Below are 23296 nucleotides of genomic sequence, written 5' to 3'. Positions count from 1 at the left end.
GTCTCTTAAAATGCAAAGCTTAGCAGAATATCTTACCAAGCTGATGTCTTTCAAACTAGACAGTACCAAACTTGATGGAGGAAGGTCATTGGTTAAAATAAAAGAAGCTGCTTGGCTCTCATTGGTTAGGAGATAGGTGGGAGGAGTAAACAGAACAGAATGCCGGGAGGAAGAGGAAGTGAGGTCAGACTCCGCAGCTCTCCTCTCTGGAGCAGACACCTCAGAGAGAGACGCCATGCTACCTGCTCCAGGGAAGACGCACGCTATGAAGCTCTGACCCAGGATGGACTTAGGCTAAAATCTTCCCGGTAAGACCGGTGCTATATAGATGATAAGAAATGGACTAGTCCAGGTGCGAGAGTTAGCCTAGAAGAGGCTAGATAGGAATGGGCCAAAGCAGTGTTTAAAAGAATACAGTGTCCGTGTAATTATTTCGGGTAAAGCTAGCCGTGCGGGCGGGGTGCTGGGGACGCAGCCCCGCCGTCGCCCCAATTACTACACAAACTCAGCGGTGCTAACCTTCCCCAGGTCTGTTAATGTGTTCCTAATTGTATTATGACTATTCTCTGAACAAAGCTAACTAGACATGTCCCAACACCATGCACTCCGAACATTACCTAGTACTTTAAAGACATTAGGCATTTGCCACCTAATGAGCACATCAGTAAAGCAATACTTAATTTTCAAAAGTTTTCTTTAGATGTTTGCTCTTGTTGATGTTTTTGTAAATCTTTATAAATGCTGTCTGTTAACATTCTACAAAGATTTAACTTCTAACAAAAAACCCTGAGCAATGCTTTTCTTTAATTTTAAATATACATTTATTTGCATGTGTACCATACGTTCACAAAACCAGGTCAGAAGACAACTTACAGGAATTTGTCCTCTCCTACCAAATGGTTTCTAGAAATGAACTTCAGCTCTTAGGCTTGGTGGCAAGCACCCTTACCTTATAAGCCACCTCACTGGCCCCTTAAGAAAATTTTCTTTTGTTGCTGGGTAGTGATGGTGCACACCTTTAATTCCAGCACTTGGGAGGCAGAGGCAGGTGGATCTGAGTTTGAGGCCAGCCCGGTCTATAAAGTGAGTTTCAGGACACCAGGGATACACAGAGAAATCCTATCTCAAAAATGAAAGCAAAAACAGAAAAAAATAATTTACTGCATGTACTATGTGTGTATGTATACCTGACTATGTATGGAAGTTGGAGGAGGCAGTTCTCTCCACCTAACATGTGGGGTCCAGGAACTGAGCTCAAGTTGCCAGGCTTGGCAACAAGTGCCTTTAGCTACTGAGCCATCTCACTAGTTCATGAGTGACATTTTTGAGACGACAGAACATTGCCTACAGAACACAAAGAATTAGAGTAGAAGAATGAACTCCGAGACAACCCAAGAGCCATTCCTTCTAAACCTCTTAGTTGTTTAAAATCAGACATGAAGAATTTTATTGGTACTAACGTATACTAACGTGGTATATTATTTGTGTTTTAATAAAGCTTGTCTGAAGATGAGAGGGCAAAACAGCCATACCAGTCGGTCATACAGGCCAGTGAGAGGTGGTACACACCTTTAATTCCAGGACTCAAGAGACAGAGGCAGATGAATCTCTGTGAGTTCAAGGCCACCCTGAGCTACACAATATTCAATCTGTGTAAAAGAGAAACAGAGCTCACACAAAGAAGATCCCAGCACTTGGGTCATATGCCTTGAATCCCAGCACGAGAGAGGTGGAGACAGGAGCGATATGGCTGGGTGGAGAGAGGACTATAAAGGGGAAGAGACAGGAACTCAGTGGTGTGTGGAGTCGGAGAGTTCGTGGAGACAGGATCTTGCTCTTTCACTCTGAAGATTTCATAGCAGTAAAAGGTCTCTCTAGAGGTTGGCTGCTTTGCTTTTCCAATCTTCAGATTGAACCCTAATATCTACCTCTGGGTTTTTATCATCCGTGCTACACTAATGCCTTGACATTGATCACTTACTCCTTGCCTGACAATATGGAATCAGATCAAACCAAGCAGGAGAGCTCTCACCCTTCAATGAGGGGCAGTTGAGTTAAAACCACCAGACATTTAAGCAGTGGTGTTTTCAGAGAAAAGGTGGTAAAGTTGTCAGAGTAAAACTAGCACCTGCTGAGCATGACAGTGCTTGCCTACAATCTCAGCACTCTGGAGGCTGTGTAGCACATGTCAAGTTTGAAATCAGCCTAGGCCCCATACAGAGATTATTTCAAAGCCAACAACAATAGGAACCACTTCCAAAATAACCAACACCAAGTTATGGAAAACGGCATGGTGGAGGTATGCCTTTAAACCCAGCACTTGGGAGGTAGAGGCAGGTGGAGTTCCAGGCTAGCCAGGGCTACACAGTGAGGTCCTTCCCCACCAAAAAAAAAAGACAGAAGTTGTTTTGGAAAATGGTTCAAACACAGGGTTACCTGACACCCTAACTGTGGATCCTACTTATATTTTGTTTATATCTGTTTCAGACAGGCATATTTCACCATGAGATTGAGGTATGAAAACAAAGAGTAAGGAAATGTACCTGACAGGAATGAAGACACTCTAAAGACAGTTGTGGCCCTCCTTTTGGCTATCAAACTATTCAAACAATGGTTGGTACCCAAGAGCACTGAGACAGGCTCTTCTAAATATGTATGGGATGGATACGCTTTATACTTTTAAAAATTTGTATTTTTAACACACACATATATATGTTAATATATACTTAACATATTTTAACGTGCCTATATGTATATGTATGTGTAGGATTAAGATGGGCATGGGGTGGTGGTGGCACAGGCCTTTAATCCCAGCACATGGGAGGCAGAGGCAGGCAGATTTCTGGGAATTTGAGGCCACCCTGATCTACAGTGAGTTTCAGGACAGTCAGAGCTATACAAAAGAGACCCTGTCTCAAGGAAAGTGAGAGAGGGAGAGAGATTATATCATTTCCTGCCTTCCCTTTCCTTCAAATCCCTCCCATGTACACAAATCCCCTGCACACTCTCATTCAAATTCATGTCCTTTTCCTTTTCTTTCTTAAAAGTTGTCAGTGATTGACTACTTTATGTGTATCCGTGTTTTGCCTTCATATATGTCTGTGCACCACATGTAGGCCTGGTACCCATGAAGGCAAGAAGAAGGCATTAAATACTCTGGGACTAATTACAGATGGCTATGTGGGTCCTAGGAATCAAACCCAGAAACTCTGCAACAGCAGCCAGTGATCTTAACCTTTGAGCCATCTCTCCAGCTCCATGGCCTGTTTCTTTAATTGGGGTGTGTGTGTGTGTTCTTAAATACATCAATACAACCTGCTCAGTATATATAATGTTACCTGTATATGTTTTAAGAGCTGACCAGTTGGTATTAGATAACCAATTGGTGCACTCTTCCCTAGGGAAGATTATTTATCCATTTCTCAGCAGTCCTTAATTTTCTGTAGTTCTTTGTCTGCAATTGAGAGCCTTTCCCCTCCCACATTAGCATCAGCCTGTCTACTGGTGGTATCCTTGTTCAGATCACGACTGCTGTATCTTGAATAGTCTGTTCCTCTGACACTCATGTTGGAGTCTACGGTACCTGAGAGGTGAAAAGGGTCCTGCACTCATGAATGGCTTAATATATTCACGTATCTAATGGATTAATGGGTTATCTACAGCTGTCTGCTATAAGAGACAAGTCTGGCTACGTCTCTATGGTGTCATGCTCTATGTGACTCTGCCAGCAGAAAGCCATCACCAGACTTGAAGCAGAGCTTGGAACCAACACAAACCCCTTGCTAGCATGGTGACATATACTTATATCCCAGTTACTAGGAAACTAAAGCAGGAGGATCACTAAATATGGTGATATTTTGTTTGTGCTCTAACAAAGAAAGTTTCCCTGAAGATCAGAACAGGGCTGGCCATTAGTTAACCACAGAGGTCTGGAAAAGGTCTGTACAGACAGAAAGTGATTGATATGGGGCTGGAGAGATGGCTCCAGAGGTCCTGAGTTCAATTCCCAGCAACCACATGGTGGCTCACAGCCATCTGTAATAAGATCTGGGGCAGCATACAGGCAGACAGAACACTGTAGACATAATTAATGAATAAATCTTTGGGAAAAAAAAGTGATTGATATGGCTGAATGAAGAGAATATAAGGTGGGAGGAGACAAGAGCTCAGCCCTTTTATGGCTGAGGAGTTAGCAAGGTTAAGAGTTGGCTGTAGCTGGGCGGTGGTGGCGCACACCTTTAATCCCAGCACTCGGGAGGCAGAGGCAGGCGGATCTCTGTGAGTTCGAGGCCAGCCTGGTCTACAAGAGCTAGTTCCAGGACAGGAACCAAAAGCTACGGAGAAACCCTGTCTCAAAAAATAAAAAAATAAAAAAAAAAAGAGTTGGCTGCAGCTTATTCTTTGCTCTCTCTGGTCTTTCAGCATTTACCCCAATATCTGGCTCTGGGGTTTTATTATTAAGACCAATTAGACTCATGCAACAATTGGCATCCAACTTTACGGCATGAATTCACTACAAAGCCACTTATCTGTGGCTTTACAGCCACTGGCACACACTGGAGCTGTATACAGGGGCTCCGGCCGGAGTAACCACAGGCTAGGTTTTCTCTCCCCCTGCCCCGAGCCTCTGAATGAGTTTGGATTTTACTGTTGTAGCTTCTTTACGACAGTCTCTAGCTGCCACCCAAACTCCAGAAGCACCTGGGCTCCAAATGCCACAGGACTCACCCACCCTAGATTGGTTGGTTCTGCCTTTAGGCAGCTCCCACCACATGTGCTTCTTCCGCACGTGTGTGTGTGTGTGTGTGTGTGTGTGTGTGTGTGTGTGTGTTTTTCTCCAGACAGCTGGCTTCCTCTCCCCCCTCTCCTTGGGCTGTGGCTCTCAGCTCACAGCTCATGGCTACGCTAGCAGCTGTTCTCAGTCAGGCTGTTCATCACCTGTGTTCTCAGACATGCTTTGCCTCACATTTCACTGACATCCTCATTAGATCTGGTGAGACAGAAGCAGGCAGATCTCTGTGAGTTTGAGTCCAGACTAGTCTACAAAGCCTAGGCTGTTACAGAGAGAACCCCCATTTCGAACAAAACAATAAATAAAATAAAAATAAATAAATGACTGGGCATGTGTGGAGTTTGAAAAAGAATGGCCCCTAGGCTTATGATGCATCATGTGTAGTCAGTGTCCTGAAAGTCAGAAGATAGCATCAGGTCTCCAGGACTGGAGCTGCAGATGTTTGTGAGCTCATGTGTGGCTGCTGGGGACTGAACCCAAGTCCTCTGGAAGAGCAGAGTTTTAGTTTTTGTCATCTTCTTAAGAAAAAAAAATAAACATCTTTTTTGTTTTTCATGCTGCTTTAGTCTTAAGGGGGAAAAAGCATATTACTTTTTTTTTTTTTTTTTTTGGATTTTCGAGACAGGGTTTCTCCGTAGCTTTTGGTTCCTGTCCTGGAACTAGCTTTTCTAGACCAGGCTGGCCTCGAACTCACAGAGATCTGCCTGCCTCTGCCTCCCGAGTGCTGGGATTAAAGGTGTGCGCCACCACCGCCCGGCAATACTTTGGTTTTTGCTGCACCAGACTCCTGTGGCTCTCCACCATGTCACACATATGTGAAGAAGAATCTTGGCTTTGTCACCATCCCAAGACTGTGGAGGTGACACTTTGGTTTTGAAAGTTCCCATGAAGATGGCATTTAGAGCCAGCATCTATTTCATAGTACTCATTTTATTCTCCAGTAAATAAAAACCAGTTTAAAATGAAACTCAGGGCTGGGAAAATGACTCAGTGAATAAAAGCACTTGCTACCAAAGTATGGGGGAAGGACTGAGTTTGAATCCTCAGAACCTATGTAAAAAGCCAAGTATGGCTATACACATCCCTGTAACCTCAGAACTATAAGGGTAGAAACAAGAGAACGGCTGAGCCTCACTGTCCATCAGGTTGCATAAGAGACCCTATCTTATACACATTAGAGTACTACTCAGCAGTAAAAAACAATGACTTCTCGAATTTTGCATGCAAATGGATGGAAATAGAAAACACTATCCTGAGTGAGGTGTCCCAGACCCAAAAAGATGAACATGGGATGTACTCACTCATAATTGGTTTCTAGCCATAAATGAACGACATTGAGTCTATAATTTGTGATCCTAAAGAAGCTAAATAAGAAGGTGAACCCAAAGAAAAACATATAGTTATCCTCCTGGATATGGGAAGTAGATAAGATTGCCGAGCAAAAATTGGGATCTTGGGGGTGGGGTGGGATAGGGGTAAGGGGAGATGGGGAGAGAAATGTGAGAAGGGGAGGATGGGGGGAACTTGGGGATTGGGATGGTTGGGATAAAGGAAGGATGGATATGGGAGCAGGGAAGCATATATCTTAATTAAGGGATCCAACTTAGGGTGGGCAAGAGACCTGAACCTAGAGGGGCTCCCAGGTGCCCAGGGGGATGTCCCCAGTTAGTGCCTTGGGCAGCCGAGGATAAGGAACCTGAAATGGCCCTATCCTATAACCACACTGATGAATATCTTGCATACCACCATAGAACCTTCATCGGGCGATGGATGGAGATAGAGACAGAGACCCATATTGGAGCACCGGAATAAGCTCCCAAGGTCCCAATGAGGAGCAGACGGAGGTAGAACATGAGCAAGGAAGTCAGGACCGTGAGGGATGCACCCACCCACTGAGACAGAGGGACTGATCTATTGGGAGCTCACCAAGGCCAGCTGGACTGAAACTGAAAAAGCATGGGATAAAACCGGACTCTCTGAACAATGAGGACTGATGAGAAGCCAAAGACAATGGCACTGGGGTTTGATCCTACTTCATGTTCTGGCTTTGTGGGAGCCTAGCCAGTCTGGATGCTCACCTTCCTAGACCTAGATGGAGGGGGGAGGACCTTGGACTTTCCACCTGACTGCTCTTCGGTCTGGAGAGGGAGGGGGAAGAGAGTGGGGGGAGGGGGAGTGGAGTGGGAGGAAGGGGAGGGAAATGGAAGGAGGCGGAAATTTTTTTTTCCAAGAAAAATAAATAAATAAAAGAGAGAGAGAAAAAAAAGAGACCCTATCTTAAAGTAATACTGTGTAGAGTTACAGCAGAACATCTGACATCCTCCTCTGGCTTCTATGCACAAACGCAAGTACTTACACATACAAGTATTCTCATTTTCTCTGTCTCTCTCTTACCCCTCCCCAGTAAGGCACACATATAAAGTTAGATCATCAATAACAAAGATTCCTTCCAGAATAGATCTAGTCCTTTAGCCCTTTTTAGCTCAAGAGCCACCCTCTGACCCAGGACCAGTCATTTGACGAGGAAAATAATAAGGCAACGGTGGCGCAAGCCTTTAATCCCAGCACTTGGGAGGGAGGACAGGAGGATCTCAGCGAGTTCTAGACCAGCCTGGTCTACAGAGTGAGTTCCAGGACAGGCTCCAAAGCTACTCAGAGAAACCCTGTCTTGAAAAAAAAAAAGGCAAATATTGCTACAATTGACCAGGGTACTTGTATAGATGGAAGAAGTAGAAAGAATGTGCTCATAAATATCAATTTTCTGGTATTTTGTATTGTCAGTTTCAAATACAAAAATTTATTTAGCCAGGTGTGGAGATCCCACCTTTAATGGGGGGGGGGGGGGTGAGGAGTGGGAGGGACTGAGTTCAAGGCTAACCTGGTCTACAGAGCTACACAGAGAAACCCTGCCTTGGAAAAACAAAACAACAACAAAAAAATCCTCCTAAATTTTAAAGCCGTTGGTTCCTTTCCATAGTTGAGACAGCATAGTATAACTGTCTCAATTTAAGACATATGCTCTGATTCGGGAGAAAACGTTCCTTTCTATTTAAAGCTTTGCTATGCACACGTGCCCAATGAGGGTGACACTCTCCTTTGCAGTGGGGATCACTCTGATTTCCAAGCACAACCACCCACGTCCATTCAGTCAACTCAAATGCTTTGACTACCTGATGATATACCAATATGGGCAAGCATTAACTTTTCCTTTTCACATTCCAATTGTAACATATTAAATGAAACCATTTTAAAATACCACTTCTCAACAGTAGCGTTCTGGCAAAACTTCAAATACAGAAGAGTGCCCTTTATGGTTAAGGCTCTCGTATAGGTCAAACAAACCTACAGAAGGGAATGTAGAAGTTCTTACCAGAATGACATCCTTCCATCTAGCACCCCATACTAGGATTAGACTTAAAGACCATGCTCCCCAAATAAAAAGCACACAGAAAATCTTCAAGCACAAGAACTTTTCAGAGCAAGTCTAGAACCCACAAGGAAGACTTGCTACACTCAAGACTGTGTTGACAACTACACAGATATGCTGCACTGATTAGAAGTGATGAAGAGGGCAAACTGTGATCAAAGTTGGACTCCTTCCTGTGGGCTGATTCCTGATGTGGGATGTCCTTCTGTATATGTGTTGCTTTATTGGTTGAAGGCTAAAGCTGTTTTGGCCAATGGCTTAGCAGAGTAAAGCCAGGCAGGAAACCCAAACAGTAGGTGGAGTCAAGGAGATGCCATGTAGCTGTTGAAGAAGAAAGATGCCATGCCAGGACAGAACTTTACCCGGTAAGCCACAGCCTTGTGGCAATAGACAGATTAATAGAAATGGGTTAATTTAAGATGTAAGAGTTAGTTAATAAGACCTGAGCTAATAGGCCAAACAGTGTTGTAATTAATATAGTTTTGTGATTATTTGGGTCTGGGTGGTAGGAAAATGAAAGAGCAGTCTCCACTTACAAAACAGCATGCCAACTTGGGGCATCTACGTCCATATAAAACCTAAGAGAGCTTGGGAAGGACTTCTAGACACAAAAGAACAGAGTTAAGCATGGCTTCTTGGTAGCAGCATTTTCTTGGGTGGGCTCCGTTTGCCAGAGGCAAGCAGAGGTGTGACTCCTTTAAGAGATGTCTTCCTGACTCAGCTTTAGCAGCAAAAATTGAGCAGCTTCATTAAGAGCTGGCTTCCTGGTTCATGCTGGTAGCACAAAACTCTGGCTCTTTCAGGAGGTCCTGCATTTAAATGGAGTTTGTGAGCAGCTTGCTACTAATTGCTTAATGGCGACATAGACCAGCTGCGTCCCTGGAGCTGGGGCAGTGAGCACGGCTCACAGAGGTGGTGAACATGCCTCCATCATGTTGGACTGGGCGGAGCAAATAGACAGGGCTGCAGAGTTGGTCCTAGCCAAACCTGGTTAGCATTAAAAAAAAAAGCACTTCTGGTCAGAAAATGATACAATAAAGACAGATTCAGATGAAAAAGACCTCTGAATGGGTCACAGTGTTGGATGAATGTATGTAGGCTTGGGAGTGAGAAAAAAAAAGAATAAGAGTGTTATAAAGAGAGCAAATGATTTGTAAAAATAAAGTCATTAAAGAGACAGTAAAAGCCGGGCGGTGGTGGCGCACGCCTTTAATCCCAGCACTCGGGAGGCAGAGGCAGGCGGATCTCTGTGAGTTCGAGACCAGCCTGGTCTACAGAGCTAGTTCCAGGACAGGCTCCAAAGCCACAGAGAAACCCTGTCTCGAAAAACCAAAAAAAAAAGCCGGTGTGGGAACCAAAAAAAAAAAAAAAAAAGAAAAACCAAAAAAAAAAATTAAATAAATAAAAATAAATAAAGAGACAGTAAAAGTAATACAAAAAGAATACAGTCATAGATTAAAGGAGTAAAGAAAAATAAGTCACATAAAGATGGAATATACATAGAAAGTCTGTATTATGTATACTTTTGTGCTTTCTTTGAATTTTTTGACTACAAAGAGACATTTGGTACATAAAAGTATCTGGACTTCAAAATTTGGGTCTAAGGATAAGTTGCTTTTTGTTTTTTGTGTTTTTTTGTTGCTTTTTGTTTGCTTTTTGTTCTGTTTTTGTTTCCACAGAAGATGAGCACCTATGGATTCCTTCCAGGCTAATGTGGTTCGACAGAACAAGACCCTCAAAAAGGTCTCTGTGGAGCCTAAAAATACTTCACTCAACAATTAGAAGCAGTTTGGAGAAAACAACACCCAAATTCCCAAAATGATTGTTTATAAATGTTTGTTTTCATTTAAAGGGGATTATGAGGAGGCAGAGGTAGGTGAATCTCTGTGAGTTCGAGACCAGCCTGGTCTACAAGAGCTAGTTCCAGGACAACCTCTAAAGCTACAGAGAAACCCTGTCTCGAAAAACAAAAAAAAAAGGGGGGGGGATTATGATATAGAGATGAATACTTTATATTGGTATGGATTTTGGTTATTGATAAAGATTTAATGTTGATTTTGTTGTGTATAAGTATTCCCGTTCTTGTTCTTTAAGGTTTTTTTTTCTCTTTTTTATTGATTTTATTGAGTTATACATTTTTCTCTGCTTCCCTCCCTTCCTCTCCCTTCCTCTTCAACCCTCTCCCATGGTTCCCATGCTCCCAATTTACCAGATCTTTATCAGAAGATCTTGTCTTGTTCTACCTTCCCATTTTGCTTTTAAGGTATTATGTTTGTGCAGCTCATTTAAAAATTTAATGTAGCCAGGAAATGGTGGCGCATGCCTTTAATCCCAGCACTCGGGAGGCAGAGACAGGAGGATCTCTGTGAGTTCTAGGTCAGCCTGGTCTTACAAGAGCTAGTTTCAGGACAGGCTCCAAAATTACAGAGAAACTCTGTCAAAAAAAAAAAAAGAAAAGGAATGTATAATTAAGAATTAATACTTGTTTATTATAGTCAAACTATAATATACTAGTCACGCTAGTCATATTTCAGATGGATATGTATTCTTCAAACCTTTCAAAAACCTACAGAACACGGCATTTAAAATGTTTTAAGAACTTAGACTTTTCTTGACAGTGAGACATGTCTGCTTCTCACTGTAGCACCAATTACTTCAAAGAGGTTGACAGGCATTGAAGAAACTTGTTATGGAATTTGCCTTCAATATGACAATGCTAGCCATTTGGGCAAGAAACTGCTCTTGCCTGAACTGCTTTATGATATGCTGGGCATGCAGGACCCACAGAAAAATGCTGAACTTGCCTAAAGAAGGTGAGACAGTCCTTCCTGCTTCAAGAAAGTCTGTCAGACATTTTGCAGGACACAGAAGAAACCAACTGATGAACTTTGCCACTTTGCCATTTCAAGACAGAACAGATCTTCAAATTTTCTGATTCATGGAAAAGTCTGCTGGGTACTATAAGCCTGTAGGCTGAAGATGGATGCCCCAACATTACAAAAGAACTCTACATGACTGTCCAGGCAGCAAGATGTCTCTGTCAATTCTAGAACTTTGGAAGTTGCTTACAATGCACTTTCTGTTTACATAGGTAATATTATATCCTTCTGAGGTCTTTAAAGAGTTGAAAAGAGATACAGTTTTCCTTAGTTATAATAAAAGATAAGTTAGATATAAAACTTTAGACTCACAAAGTTAGAATAGATGATTATTTTCCTTAATTTGCCCAATAGAAAATGGACTAAAGACTTGCTTAACAACTGTTTTGTATATTTAATTTTACTATGATAAAGTTAAAAAAACCTTCCTTTTTAATTAGACAGAAAGAGGGAGATAATGTAGGATGTCCTTTTGTATATGTGTTGCTTTATTGGTTGAAGGCTAAAGCTGTTTTGGCCAATGGCTTAGCAGAGCAAAGCCAGGCGGGAAACTTGAACAGAGATATATAGAGAGAGTAGGTGGAGTCAAGGAGACACCATGTAGCTGTTGAAGGAGAAGGACACCAGGACAGAACCTTACCAGACAAACCTTACCTTACCACAGCCTGTGGTAATACACATATTAATAGAAATGAGTAAATTTAAGATGTAAGAGTTAGTTAATAGGGGGCTGGAGAGATGGCTCAGTGGTTAAGAGCATTGCCTGCTCTTCCAAAGGTCCTGAGTTCAATTCCCAGCAACCACATGGTTGCTCACAACCATCTGAAATGAGGTCTGGTGCCCTCTTCTGGCCTTCAGGCATACACGCAGAAAGAATATTGTATACATAATAAATAAATAAATAAATATTTTAAAAAAAAGAGTTAGTTAATATAAAACCTGAGCTAATAGGCCAAACAGTGTTGTAATTAATATAGTTTCTGTGTGATTATTCAGGTCTGGGTGGTAAGGAAACAAACAAGCAGTCTCCGGTTACAGGCTACCAAAGTATATTCCATTACCCATGGAATTGTGTCCCAAACATGCCACCTACAGACACTCAAGTCTCCAAATGCAGGTCTACACAGAGGAAGGACAGACAATACTAACCAAGATACAGGATTCTGGTTTGGCAGGAACAGTTCCTCAAGACAATTAAAAAATGTAACTGCAGAATGGCCACTGAATGATACCTGGAATTTTTGTTTCATTCTTAGACTACTGGTGATGGAAATGGAGTGGAGAGAAAAGAATACTTACAAGTGAAGAGTCCTAACATGAGCAATTTCCTCCAAAAAGCTTGTAAGCCCACAGGGGAGACAGCTGGCACCCTCAGGGTTTCATCTAGGGATGGGGCATCAAGGAGCATCAACTCTACAGTTCAGAAACTTCACAACATAAATTAAAAACAATAACAACCAAAAAATCTTCTCTGTCTTCAACGGGACTGTGCAAGCCCTCACAGAGACATCAAGGACACTAAGAGAGGTCTTTGTTTCCAAAGCCTTAACTAAGACCTGGCCCACACCTGAGGACAACATAACCATATTAGGTGTTCTGCATAACTAACATATTCCATGGGAAGCAACACCATCAAGAGCCTTAACGCCAGAAATGCCACAGAGTCACTGAGCCTATACAAATGACAACTATAACCACTAAGACTACCCCAAGATGGAAAGTCCAAAGCTAAATACCAAAGACAGTTACAAAGAGCTAAACTTCAGACATCTAGAACCAGAGTTATTTCCACAAGACAGTCAGAAACCCCGATAAGGCTACCTTGGAAACAAAGCACATTCCACAGTAAGCAAACAACCCACATTAAGGTCACTTGGTCCCTGTTCAGTCCCTGAAACATTCTGGGTCACATACCACAAGCCTGGATTTTTCTGGTTGCTCTTTTTTATTTCCTCTGAACTTAACAAGAGCTTCTTCTCCAATTACCCTTTCTCTATGATCTAAGCAGGTACCAGTGAAAGGCCACAGTTTTGACTAAAAGTCACTGACTGGAAATCTTTAAATGTCCTTCACAGGATGTGAATGTGGCTTTCATGATACAGTGGCCAAACAGAGCCACATCCCTGTGGCAGGCAGATGGTGCAGAGACCACAAGGTGAGGCTTAGTAAGCAGTCATGACAGCGGCTTTGGATGAAATTCATCTGCTCACAGTATCTGTCTGTAGAGGTAACGCAGATGAACAATGAAAACTGGGGTTGCTGGTTCACCAAGCCAAGGGACCCCCCCCCATCAGGTCACGACAGCACCCTTGTAGGGCAGCAGAGCAGGACAGTGGACTCACAGCCTTACTGCTACTGGTAGTGTACACTTTGTACAAAATGGAAGGAGAACCTGGGCCACAGCTGCTGGGAGATCCTCACAAAGAGAAGGTTGTAAGCATGCCTTGTTGGACTTTTGTCCCAGCATTTTCACACCAAGTCATTTAAACTGTGTAGCCACTGACTTCCCAAAACATATCCCTGAACAAACCTCTGGTCTCAGCCTCTTCCCTCAACAGCTGGGAACAAAAGATGTACCCAGATACAAGGAGGGCCCTTTGCTCTAGGTTATACAGGTTCCTACCACTATTACAAATTCTCGGAGAACAGGAATTTATGAAGACCCCACTATTACAGCGGGTAGTGCAGTGCTAGGTGCAGGTTAGAGGCAAGAATGGTCCAAAAGGAAGGGAAGTTCTTTTGTCTCTCCAGGTGTCCTCTTCCTCAGAAACAGAACAGTTTTACTATTACTAGCAATACCTTCCAAAATTTGAACTACTAAAAAGCACATATCAAATAATTAGCAAGAAGACTATGGGTTGAGAGTACATCAGTGGTAGAACATTTGCCTAGCAATTCCCAATACTACAAAAATTAATTAATTAAATAAAACAAAAAACATTATAAATAATTAGCCACATGGACTGCTGAGATGGCCTAGTGGGTAAAGGTGCCTGTGAGACAAACCAGACAGCCAAAGTTTGATCCCAGGAATACACATAATGATGGGAGGAGGAAACAGGCTCTGCTGTCTTCTGACCTCCACATGTGCCCTGTGCTGTGACACATGCAGCACCCTATCATGAACACAACAATAAATAAAATTTAAATATGATTATCAAGAAAATAAGCTGCTAATAGCAGGTACATTGAAATCACTTATGCTAAAAAGCACCAACTCCTCACCTGGGACCACATGGTAACTAAAAGCAGACAAAAGCCTGGCATTTTTGGGTTCTTCCTACATGTCTCCTGTCTTGAGACTCTGGGTCCCTCACTGGTTTAGTTCTGAGTCTAGATATGTCACATATCAAGGAGTCTTGTCTATAAGCTGATGACAGCGAACCCATTTCATGTTCCTTCAGGTTGAAGGCACAGAGTAACTGAGATATCTTACTGTCTACTTTGACAATGTCCTGCTCCAAATTCACAGAAGGCACCTTAAGTCTCCAGTTGTCCTAAACCCCACAGACAGATCACCTCATGATGAGATCACCCCCAGCAGGAATGGTCATCAGGGTAACTGGACTGTCTTCTTACCTCCTTGTAGAACCAGAAATGAGATATCAACTAGACCACACTGACCAAGACTTCTTAATTATGCATACCCCTTGCCCCTACCTAATTCTGTTTGCTTAAAACTTGTGTCATGCTCAGAAGATGGGCTTAAATACTTACTTTTCTTCTTTGCTATTGGTTGTTTTGATTATACTCCTTTGTGCCTTCTCATACTTCTGTTTGCACTCCCCATTTGCAATAGGGTTTTTCTGTGTAGCCCTGGCTGTCCTGGAAATGTTCCTGTAGATCAGGCTGGCCTCGAACTCAGACACCTGCTTGCCTCTGCCTCCTGAGTGCTGGGATTAAAGGATCAAAGGTGTTTGCCATCATGCCTGACTTGTTTTGCTTTCTTCAGGACCGAGCGGCTCTACCTGGTATGCTGAAACCTGGAGTTGGGACTCTGGCCAGTTGTAGGCATGTTCCAGGATAAAGAAAGGCCTAGACACTAAAAAGTGGGACAAGAGGGCTCAGTGGTCAAAAGCACTGGCCGCTTTTCCAGAGGATCAGGGTTCAATTCTCAGCACTCACATGGCAGCTCATAACCAACTGTAACTCCAGTTTCAGGTGGTCTGACACCTTCACACAGACATATACAGGCAAAACACGAGTGCACATGAAATAAAAAGTGGGGCAAAAAGTATCTGAAAGATGAGAGCCTGGCAAGATGCGACACTTCCCAGATATAACTGAAGGCCAGGAAGGGTGGGCGCAGTCTGAGACTCCTGCAGCTAGATTCAGTGACATACAAAGCATCTGCAGGAACTACAAGCCCTACAACAGTATCTCAAAGAATAATGAGAAGAGTGGCAGAGCTGACTGTGAACAGTCTGTGCAGATGTTCAGAAGGAAACGATGCTGGCTGGAAGAACCTCTGGTCAGTGACCAAGGAAAGAGTCACTTACCTACTCCCTTCTCCCATCAGGTCGACCAAAAAGTCAAAATTAAAGGATTTGAAGCCAGGCACACAGAAAAATGCAAATTTGAAGTGAAGAGGCAGAGGTAATGACCATGGCCACTTACTGTCCCCACGCTGCTAGAGTGCCACTTCCCAGTTCTCTCTCTCCAGACTCTAGGTCCACCAGAGACCTGAAACACACACACATTTCTTTCACGGAACAAATGCTACACATCAGTTCACATATACTCCCCTCCTAATTTCCTAAACACCCTTTCAAAGGTGTTAAGGATTGTGCATGTATCAACATCAGAGAGTTTTGATCACCAAAACATCCAGGCACAGTCAGAATTACATGGTCAGGGACACACTTGTGTAATCCCTGTCAAATGAATTAAGAGCTTTATTTCTTTTTTATTTTTACTTTTATGTTCTTGGTGTTTTGCCTACATGTATGTCTGTGTGAAGGTGTCAGATTCCCTGGAACTGAAGTTACAGACAGATGTGAACTGACATGTGGGTGCTGGGAATTGAACCTGAGTCCTCTGGAAGAGCAGTCAGTGCTAAGCAATCTCTCCAGTCTCTTGCTTTCTTTCAGCTAAGAGACTGTAAACCTGACTAAGAGACTGAGTGCCTTAGACTTTCTACTGCCACGATGAACACCATGACCAAAAGCAACTTGGGGAGAAAAGGGTTTATTTCATCTTACACTTCCAGGTTAACAGTCTACACCGAGGGAAGTCAGGGAAGGCACCTGGAAGCAGAAGCCACAGAGGAGCACTGCTTCCTGGCTTGCTTCTCAGGGTTTGCTCGGCTTCCTTTCTTTTCTTTTCTTTTTTTTTTTTTTGGTTTTTCAAGACAGGGTTTCTCTGTGGCTTTGGAGCCTGTCCTGGAACTAGCTCTGTAGACCAGGCTGGCCTCGAACTCACAGAGATCAGCCTGCCTCTGCCTCCCGAGTGCTGGGATTAAAGGCGTGTGCCAACATTGCCCGGCTTCGGCTTCCTTTCTTATACCACCTGCCTAAAGGTGGCATACCATACCATACCATTCCCCAGGCCCTTGGGCATTACTACATTCATCATTAATCAAGAAACGCTAAACAGACTTAACTACATGCCAATTTTAAGGAGGCATTTTCACTCAGTGATTTTTTTAAAATATTTCTTATGGTTTATTTAACTTTATTTTATGTGCATTGGTATGGAGGTATCAGATCCCCTGCAACTGGATTTTCAGACAGTTGTGAGCTGACATGTGGGTGCTGGGACTTGAACCCAGGTCCTCTGGAAGAGCAGTCAGTGTTCTTAACCACTGAGCCATCTCTCCAGCCCTCGCTCAGCGATTAAGAGTACTGCCTACTCTTCCAGAGGACCTGGGTTCAATTCCCAGCACCCATAAGGCAGCTCACAACTGTCTTAACTCCAGTTCTGCAACAATTCCACAGAGACGTACATTTAGGCAAAACACCAATGCACTAAATAAATAAATAAAACATTTAAAAGATTTCCCTCCCCCTCGATGTTTCTGTCAAGCTGACAAAACAACAAACAAAAACAACCAGCACACTGAGACTCTGAAACTTTCTAAAGGTTCACAAAATATTTTAACTCATATCTTTTCCTGAAAATAAAAATCAAAAAGAGAGAAAGCGAGCATCAATGCCTTCATGGACAGGCCACTGGAACCCTCAGGGTGTAGAGCAATGGATCTCAACCTTCCTAATGCTGTGACCCTTTAATACTATTCCTCATGTTGTAGTGACCCCCAATCATAAAATTATTTTCGTTGCTACTTCATAACTGTAATCTTGCTACTATTATGAATCGTCATGTAAATATCTGTGGTTTCCAACTGTCTTTAAACGATCCCCGTGAAAGGGTCGTTTGACCCCTGCGGGTCGCGACCCACAGGTTGAGATCCTTTGGTGTAGCGTCAAACTTGTAGCTTCCTCTCAATTTTGGTTTAGCGTGGAATTAACTCAAGCCAAAACTTGAATTATCTATAGCACTTTCTCAAAAACTTAAGTCTTAATTTTATCACCACGATGTAAAAGGGGGGGGGGATCCTTTCTTTCTACAAAGTCACAAGAACGCACTTGCCATAGCTGACTGGTTTTACGAAGCCAGAAGTGTCTTTTTAAAAAACAGCACTTAATCTTATCCTAATTAACTTCAAAACAAATGACTTCCCCTTTTATAAACACCAGAATAGCGACAGCAGCTCCTCCTGAGGCTCCTAGCTGCAGGGACTAGCGCACGAGCCTCGTGAGAACCTTCACACAGAGCGAGGACCCGCAGCCATCCCAGCAGAGACGAGTGGGTCGCCCAAAAAGGACAAAAGGAACAAAAAATGACGGCAGGTACTGAGAGCAGGAGGACGCTGCGGAGCCAAGGCGTGAGTTAAGTTTGTGTTAGGAAAGCCTCGGTAGTCAGACCCAGAAGCACACGCTACAGCCAGGCACCAAGAAGCGTGACACCGACTCGTGTCACCGCCGCACAGGCTGCCGGCGCCCCTTCCTGGACACGCACGCCGACCGGCATCGGCTTGGGGGTGCCACGACGTGGCGGGAGCCGGGCACCTGATGAAAGATCACTAGGGGCGTCCCGCTGCCGCTCCTCTCCGCGACCTGGGCCAGCCGGGGGCGCGAGGCACAGCTGTCAGAGGCCGGGCCGGGTGCACTCACGGGACGCAGCCCCCGCCCGGCCCGCCGCGCACGGACAATGGCGCGGTCCCCGACCCTGGCGCGGCGCCGGCCGTCGAAGACGCCGCTGAAGCGTCCCGCGCGCACTCACCTGAGGCGCCGGCTCCGCGCGGCGCAGCGCGGGCCCGCGGGCTGCGGACAGCGCGACGGGCGCGCCCATTCATTAGCCGCTTTGTCTGCCCCCGCCGCCCCTCCCGCCGCCCCAGCCCCGCCGCCCGCGACGACGCCGGACGCTGCGCCCCTCCCAGGGCCCCGCGCGGGTCGGGGGCGGGGCCCGGGGCGGGGCTGGCGCGCGCAAGCGCAATCCGTGAGCACCTGCCCCGCCTTGGGCTGGGCCCAGAGGACCGCGGGGTGGGCTTGAGCCCATTGGGCAAGGCACATGAGGCGGAGCCGCGAAGACGACGCAGGCGCAGTCTCCCGTCGCCCCCCCCCTCCCGGAGGACGGGTTCGCCGGCGCAGTCTCCCGCACTGGGCTTTGGTGCCGGCCTCCTCCGTCCAACCACGCAAGCGCGGTCCGGCGCACCTGCCCCCGGCAGGGTTTCGTCCACAGACTACGCAGGCGCAGTCGACGCGGCGGTTGGTTAGACTTGCTGTACGTTTGCGAACGTTCGGCCACCGCGGTTTCTTCTCCGGGCTGGGCCGTTAGTGGTGGTCCAGCGCCCTCCCAACGGTTGGCCGCGGGGCTTCCGGGCTTGTGGTCGAGATGGGCGTCCGCACGGAGCGTGCGCGCGGCCGGTAGCCCATGGGTGGAGGCTAGACGCAGCAGGTGCTCGCTGCACAGGGCCGGGGGCCCTGTTTGGGTAAAAGGAATATGGAGTTTGTGGTTGAAAGCCCCAGTTCATATTCCTGGGCGGACCAAGTAATTTCTACAGGGGGAATTTGGCCCAGAAATCCTTCTCTGATGACACTTGAGATCACAGCTTGGTATTTTTTGCGGAAGTTCTATCCTCCACTCGTTTTGCGATTTGGGGCGAGTTTCTTCTGTGATTTAGGATTATGAGCACAGATCGGGGTTGGTGGCAGCTGTCACAGGTTGAAGCAGCTTGCTTGCCCTGATTCTCAGTCTTAAGTCAATGGAGATGCTTTGGAATTCTGTGTCAAGGCTAAAAGGATGAGGCTTGAAGGAAAGGTGGTTTGGGCTGCCCGTGCACTGCGGATGGAACCTGTGGCCCATCAATCAATTGCTTAGAACCCCGAGTCTGGCTTCTCTGCCTTCCATTCAGGGCAGCTGATGTGTGTTTTTGGAGGTGGTGGGTCCATATCAGGCTAGATAGGGAACACCCCAGACAGCTCTGGGTGGAGGTCCTCAGATTGCAGGTTCCTGTAGGGTACAGAAATTTTCAGTAATCTACCTCTATATGTTGTCCCCCAAATCCACCCCACCCCACATCTCATAGCTTCACGAAGGATTTTAGAAGCTCTAGAACTGTCCTACACATGAATTCTTGGGGTGTACAGTTAAAAGTAGGGCCTGAAACAAGTAAAATAGCTAGGGGAGAGTGTGAGCATTTGTCCAGAGTGTCTCAGTCCAGCACGAGGCTTGTTTGTCTCCCTTCATGCTGAAACAACTGCCCAAACTGTTCACCTAGAGATGGCCCTGCAGGCTGGGTGCTCTTAGTGCTCCTAGTGCCCAAACTCTGCAGGGGAAGACAGAAAAGGGAAGTAGAAGGGCAATGAGGCTGCTTGCCGGGTGTGCGAAGAACAGGCTTCCCCTTTGGTGACTTGCATAGTGTCAAGATGTCCAGGGGTCTTGGAGGGCCAGGGCACATTCGCATGTCCCTAAGGACCGTATAAAAGGCAAGCAAAGAATGGCAAAAGACGAAGACAACATTTGAAATCCTATATGGCTCTTATTGACTATGTCAGAGTGAGGCAGTGAGCCTGGCAAAGAGGAAGTGGATGCTACAGGCACGCAAGGCATGAGCCCTTTGAGAGTAACTGTCCCTGGGAAAGGCCAGAGCAGGCAGAGCTGTGGCTGGCCAGAAACTGGCTTGTGTGGCTGTATTTATACCTGATTTCCAGGAAGATTGAAACCTCAGCACAGGAATCCCCTTGGGTCCTGGAGAAACGGTCTAGTCGTGACTTCTTGCATCTCAGCTTCCACAGAACCACCCAAAAGAAGAGGGTCTGTTACTCTAGGGTCCATAAAGGGAGTGCCTATCAAACTTCTTATATGAAGAGGTGTTTGCCTCCTTCTTGCAAGGAAGTCCAGGCCCCTGTTTCCATGTATGAAGGAGCCCCCAAGGGCCTTTACAGTCTGCTCCAGAATGGCTGTCCTGATTCCTGGAGTCTTGGAGCTACACCAGTGGTCGCTAAATAGTCCAAAGACACTGATGATTTATGGGAGTTACACGGATGCTGGATTAGTTGCTCTTCTCTTGCTGTGATCAACTGTTCTGACAAAAACAAGGCAGAAAGAATTAATTTCAGTTTACAGTACCAGGGTACAGCCCATCCTGGCAGGGAAGGTGTGGCAGGATCATGAAGCAACTAGTCACTTTGCATCTGCAGTCAGGAAGAAGAGACCAGTGAGTGTGGGGGCTGAGACCCAAACCCTGGGAATGCTGCCACCCTCCTTTAGAGTGAGTCTTCTACTCAATTTAGCCTAATCAGATAATCCCTCACAGGCACGCCCAGAGGCTAGCCTAAATTATCCCTTGGTCTGCCTTGAGGCTTGTGTCCTAGGCAGTTCTAGAGCCTGTCAAGTTGACAGCATGAACCATATGACAGGTTTTAACAGGAAAGTGCAGGCCCCAATCAACGGCATGCATTGAACTCTGGCCAGGATACTGACCTATGCTGGGCTTGGGTTCTAGTTCTGTCACTCACCCTCCCAGCCCTGCTGCTTACATTAGGTGAGGCCTCTGTTTCCCATCTGAGAAATGGAGCAGGTTGGGAAGAGCTGTATCCACCACAGCTCCCTGCTCTGATGGTACACCAACTCTGTCCAGATGGGCAGTCAGGGATGAGCCACCCTGATGGCCAAACTACCTAAATGAAGGGGTGAGAAGTCCAGATGACAGGAAGGAGTGCAGATATTCACACTGGAGAGAATACTGGGCTAAGTGTTTCCAGGTTCTTGGTCCCTAGTTCAAGAGTGAAATGAAAAGGAGTTCAATTTCCAGTAATCACATGGTGGCTCAAAACTATCTACAATGGGATCTGAAGCCCTCTTCTTTCATGCAGGTGTACAGGCAGATAGAGCACTCATATGCATAAAATACATAAAATCTCTAAGAGTGAAATAAAAGCCCACACAGATGGTAAAGTAGCAAGGAAATTTCATTCAAATAATAGAACTATTCAGAACACATTGCAAGAGAATAATGGACCACACGAGTGAAGACACTCAAGGACACAATTTCCCTTTTTAAAAAAAAAAGTCGCCCGGCAATGGTGGCATATGCCTTTAATCCCAGCACTCGGGAGGCAGAGGCAGGTGGATCTCTGTGAGTTCGAGGCCAGCCTGATCTAGAAGAGCTAGTTCCAGGACAGGAACCGAAAGCTATGGAGAAACCCTGTCTCAAAAATAAAAAACAAAAACAAAAAATGTATGAGTGGTTTGCCTGCATGTATGTCTGTGTACCACCTGCATGCAGTGCTTATAGAGACCAGAAGACCTCAGATCCTTTCGAACTAGAAGTACAGATGTTTGTGAGGCACCATGTGGATACTAGGAACCAAAATGAAATCCTTGGCAAAACCAGCAAGTGCTCTTAACCTGTAAGCCATGGGGCTTCCTTTTATGGAGTTCAAGAGAGTTTGGTTACTAGAGAGATCTGTGACATGGTTCTTTATCTTGATAGAGTGAATCATAAACTTTAATGCTGTATATATTCTTTCTCACAGTGCATCTGATTTTAATCTTGTCCACACCCAATTATTCACAGACATTAGATGGTAAGTAGAGTCTCCTTAAAAGTTCACTTAGAGGAGACAGTTTGCTTTATTGTATGTGTGCCCAAACCAGTCAAGGTTAGATCACTCCACTACCTCTGCACCTGTGTGTTGAGGACATAGTTGTCAAGTTTGATGGTCCTAAAGGAGAAGAGAAACATATTCTATTGTTCAGAGTGGAGTGTGTTTGTAGCTAAATACAAGAGAAGCCTAGGTTGCGCAGTTGCTAGGTACAGTGCTCAGAGGGGTGTGTGCGTGTGCGTGCGTGCATGTGTGTGTGTGTGTGTGTGTGTGTGTGTGTGTATGCATAGTACGTGCAGGTGAGAGTCCTAAGCTGTTAAATGCATTATAAAAGGTTTGTGTGCATAGTGTAAACCAAGTAGAGTCCCAGGTTGCCAAATTATTCCTTATGGTTGTCTGCCTCACTGGAGTGCTGGCTGGGTTTGGAGCCCCTTTCTGGGGACAGGTGACAAGGTATGCGTGCAGGTAATGGGAAATGTTTGGATAACCACTGGGGTAATATGGAGGCAGTGAGATCACTGAGATACCCGAGGTGATAAAATTGGCATTGTTTGGAGAAGAACTACCTTCTGGGGAAGTTGGAGATAAGTAGCTAGAGATGCTGATAAGCTCAGGTGAGAGAGAAATGTGGGCGTTAGGGACAGGCAAAGGTTTTTAGTAGCAGTGAGTAGCACCAAAAGAACTTAAGCAGCCAAGGAAAGAAGGTCATGTGACTGGGATGGGGTTTTGTGTACTCTGGAGGGAACTCTTAGGAAGTATTCAAGTACAAGGGTCCTATGCAGGAATGGGGAGAAGGGTAGATCGTGGTGAGGACAGTAGGAAGGGGCAAAGGAAGTGGGGGTTTGAGGGTTTACTACAGGGTCCCTGTCGGGGAAGGATAACGGGCTCCATGGGAAAGCTGGACTGACTGTGGGAACTGAAGATTCAGATAGGCCCATGAAAGACAACAGCTTCTAGAGGCCTTGGTTCGGACTTGTTTTCCAAGATGAAAATAAAATTTTCAAAAAATATTGTTGACATTTTGTTATTTGTTCATTTTGAGACAGGATTTCTCTATATAGTCTTGGCTGGCCTAGAACTCACTGTA

At 45.2% G+C, this 23296-nt stretch overlaps 1 protein-coding gene across 3 annotated transcripts in view; it reads right to left on the bottom strand.

Annotated features, from left to right (window-relative positions):
* Zbed4 (zinc finger BED-type containing 4) overlaps positions 1 to 18481 on the bottom strand; it is a 33155-nt gene extending 14674 nt beyond the window's left edge. The window contains exons 1-2 of one of the 3 annotated variants that reach the window (XM_075960273.1): positions 18383 to 18481; positions 15716 to 15781 (exon numbers count right to left, since the gene is read on the bottom strand). The gene's annotated coding sequence lies outside the window, so the exon portion shown is untranslated. The other 2 variants (XM_075960271.1, XM_075960272.1) reach the window with 2 other exon arrangements.
* Between the last annotated feature and the right edge of the window lie 4815 nt (positions 18482 to 23296).

This window comes from Microtus pennsylvanicus, chromosome 2 (assembly GCF_037038515.1).
Source record: "Microtus pennsylvanicus isolate mMicPen1 chromosome 2, mMicPen1.hap1, whole genome shotgun sequence".
Taxonomy (NCBI): Eukaryota; Metazoa; Chordata; class Mammalia; order Rodentia; family Cricetidae; genus Microtus; species Microtus pennsylvanicus.
Note: the sequence above shows the minus strand (reverse complement) of the source record. Positions and strands in the feature narration are given on the sequence as shown.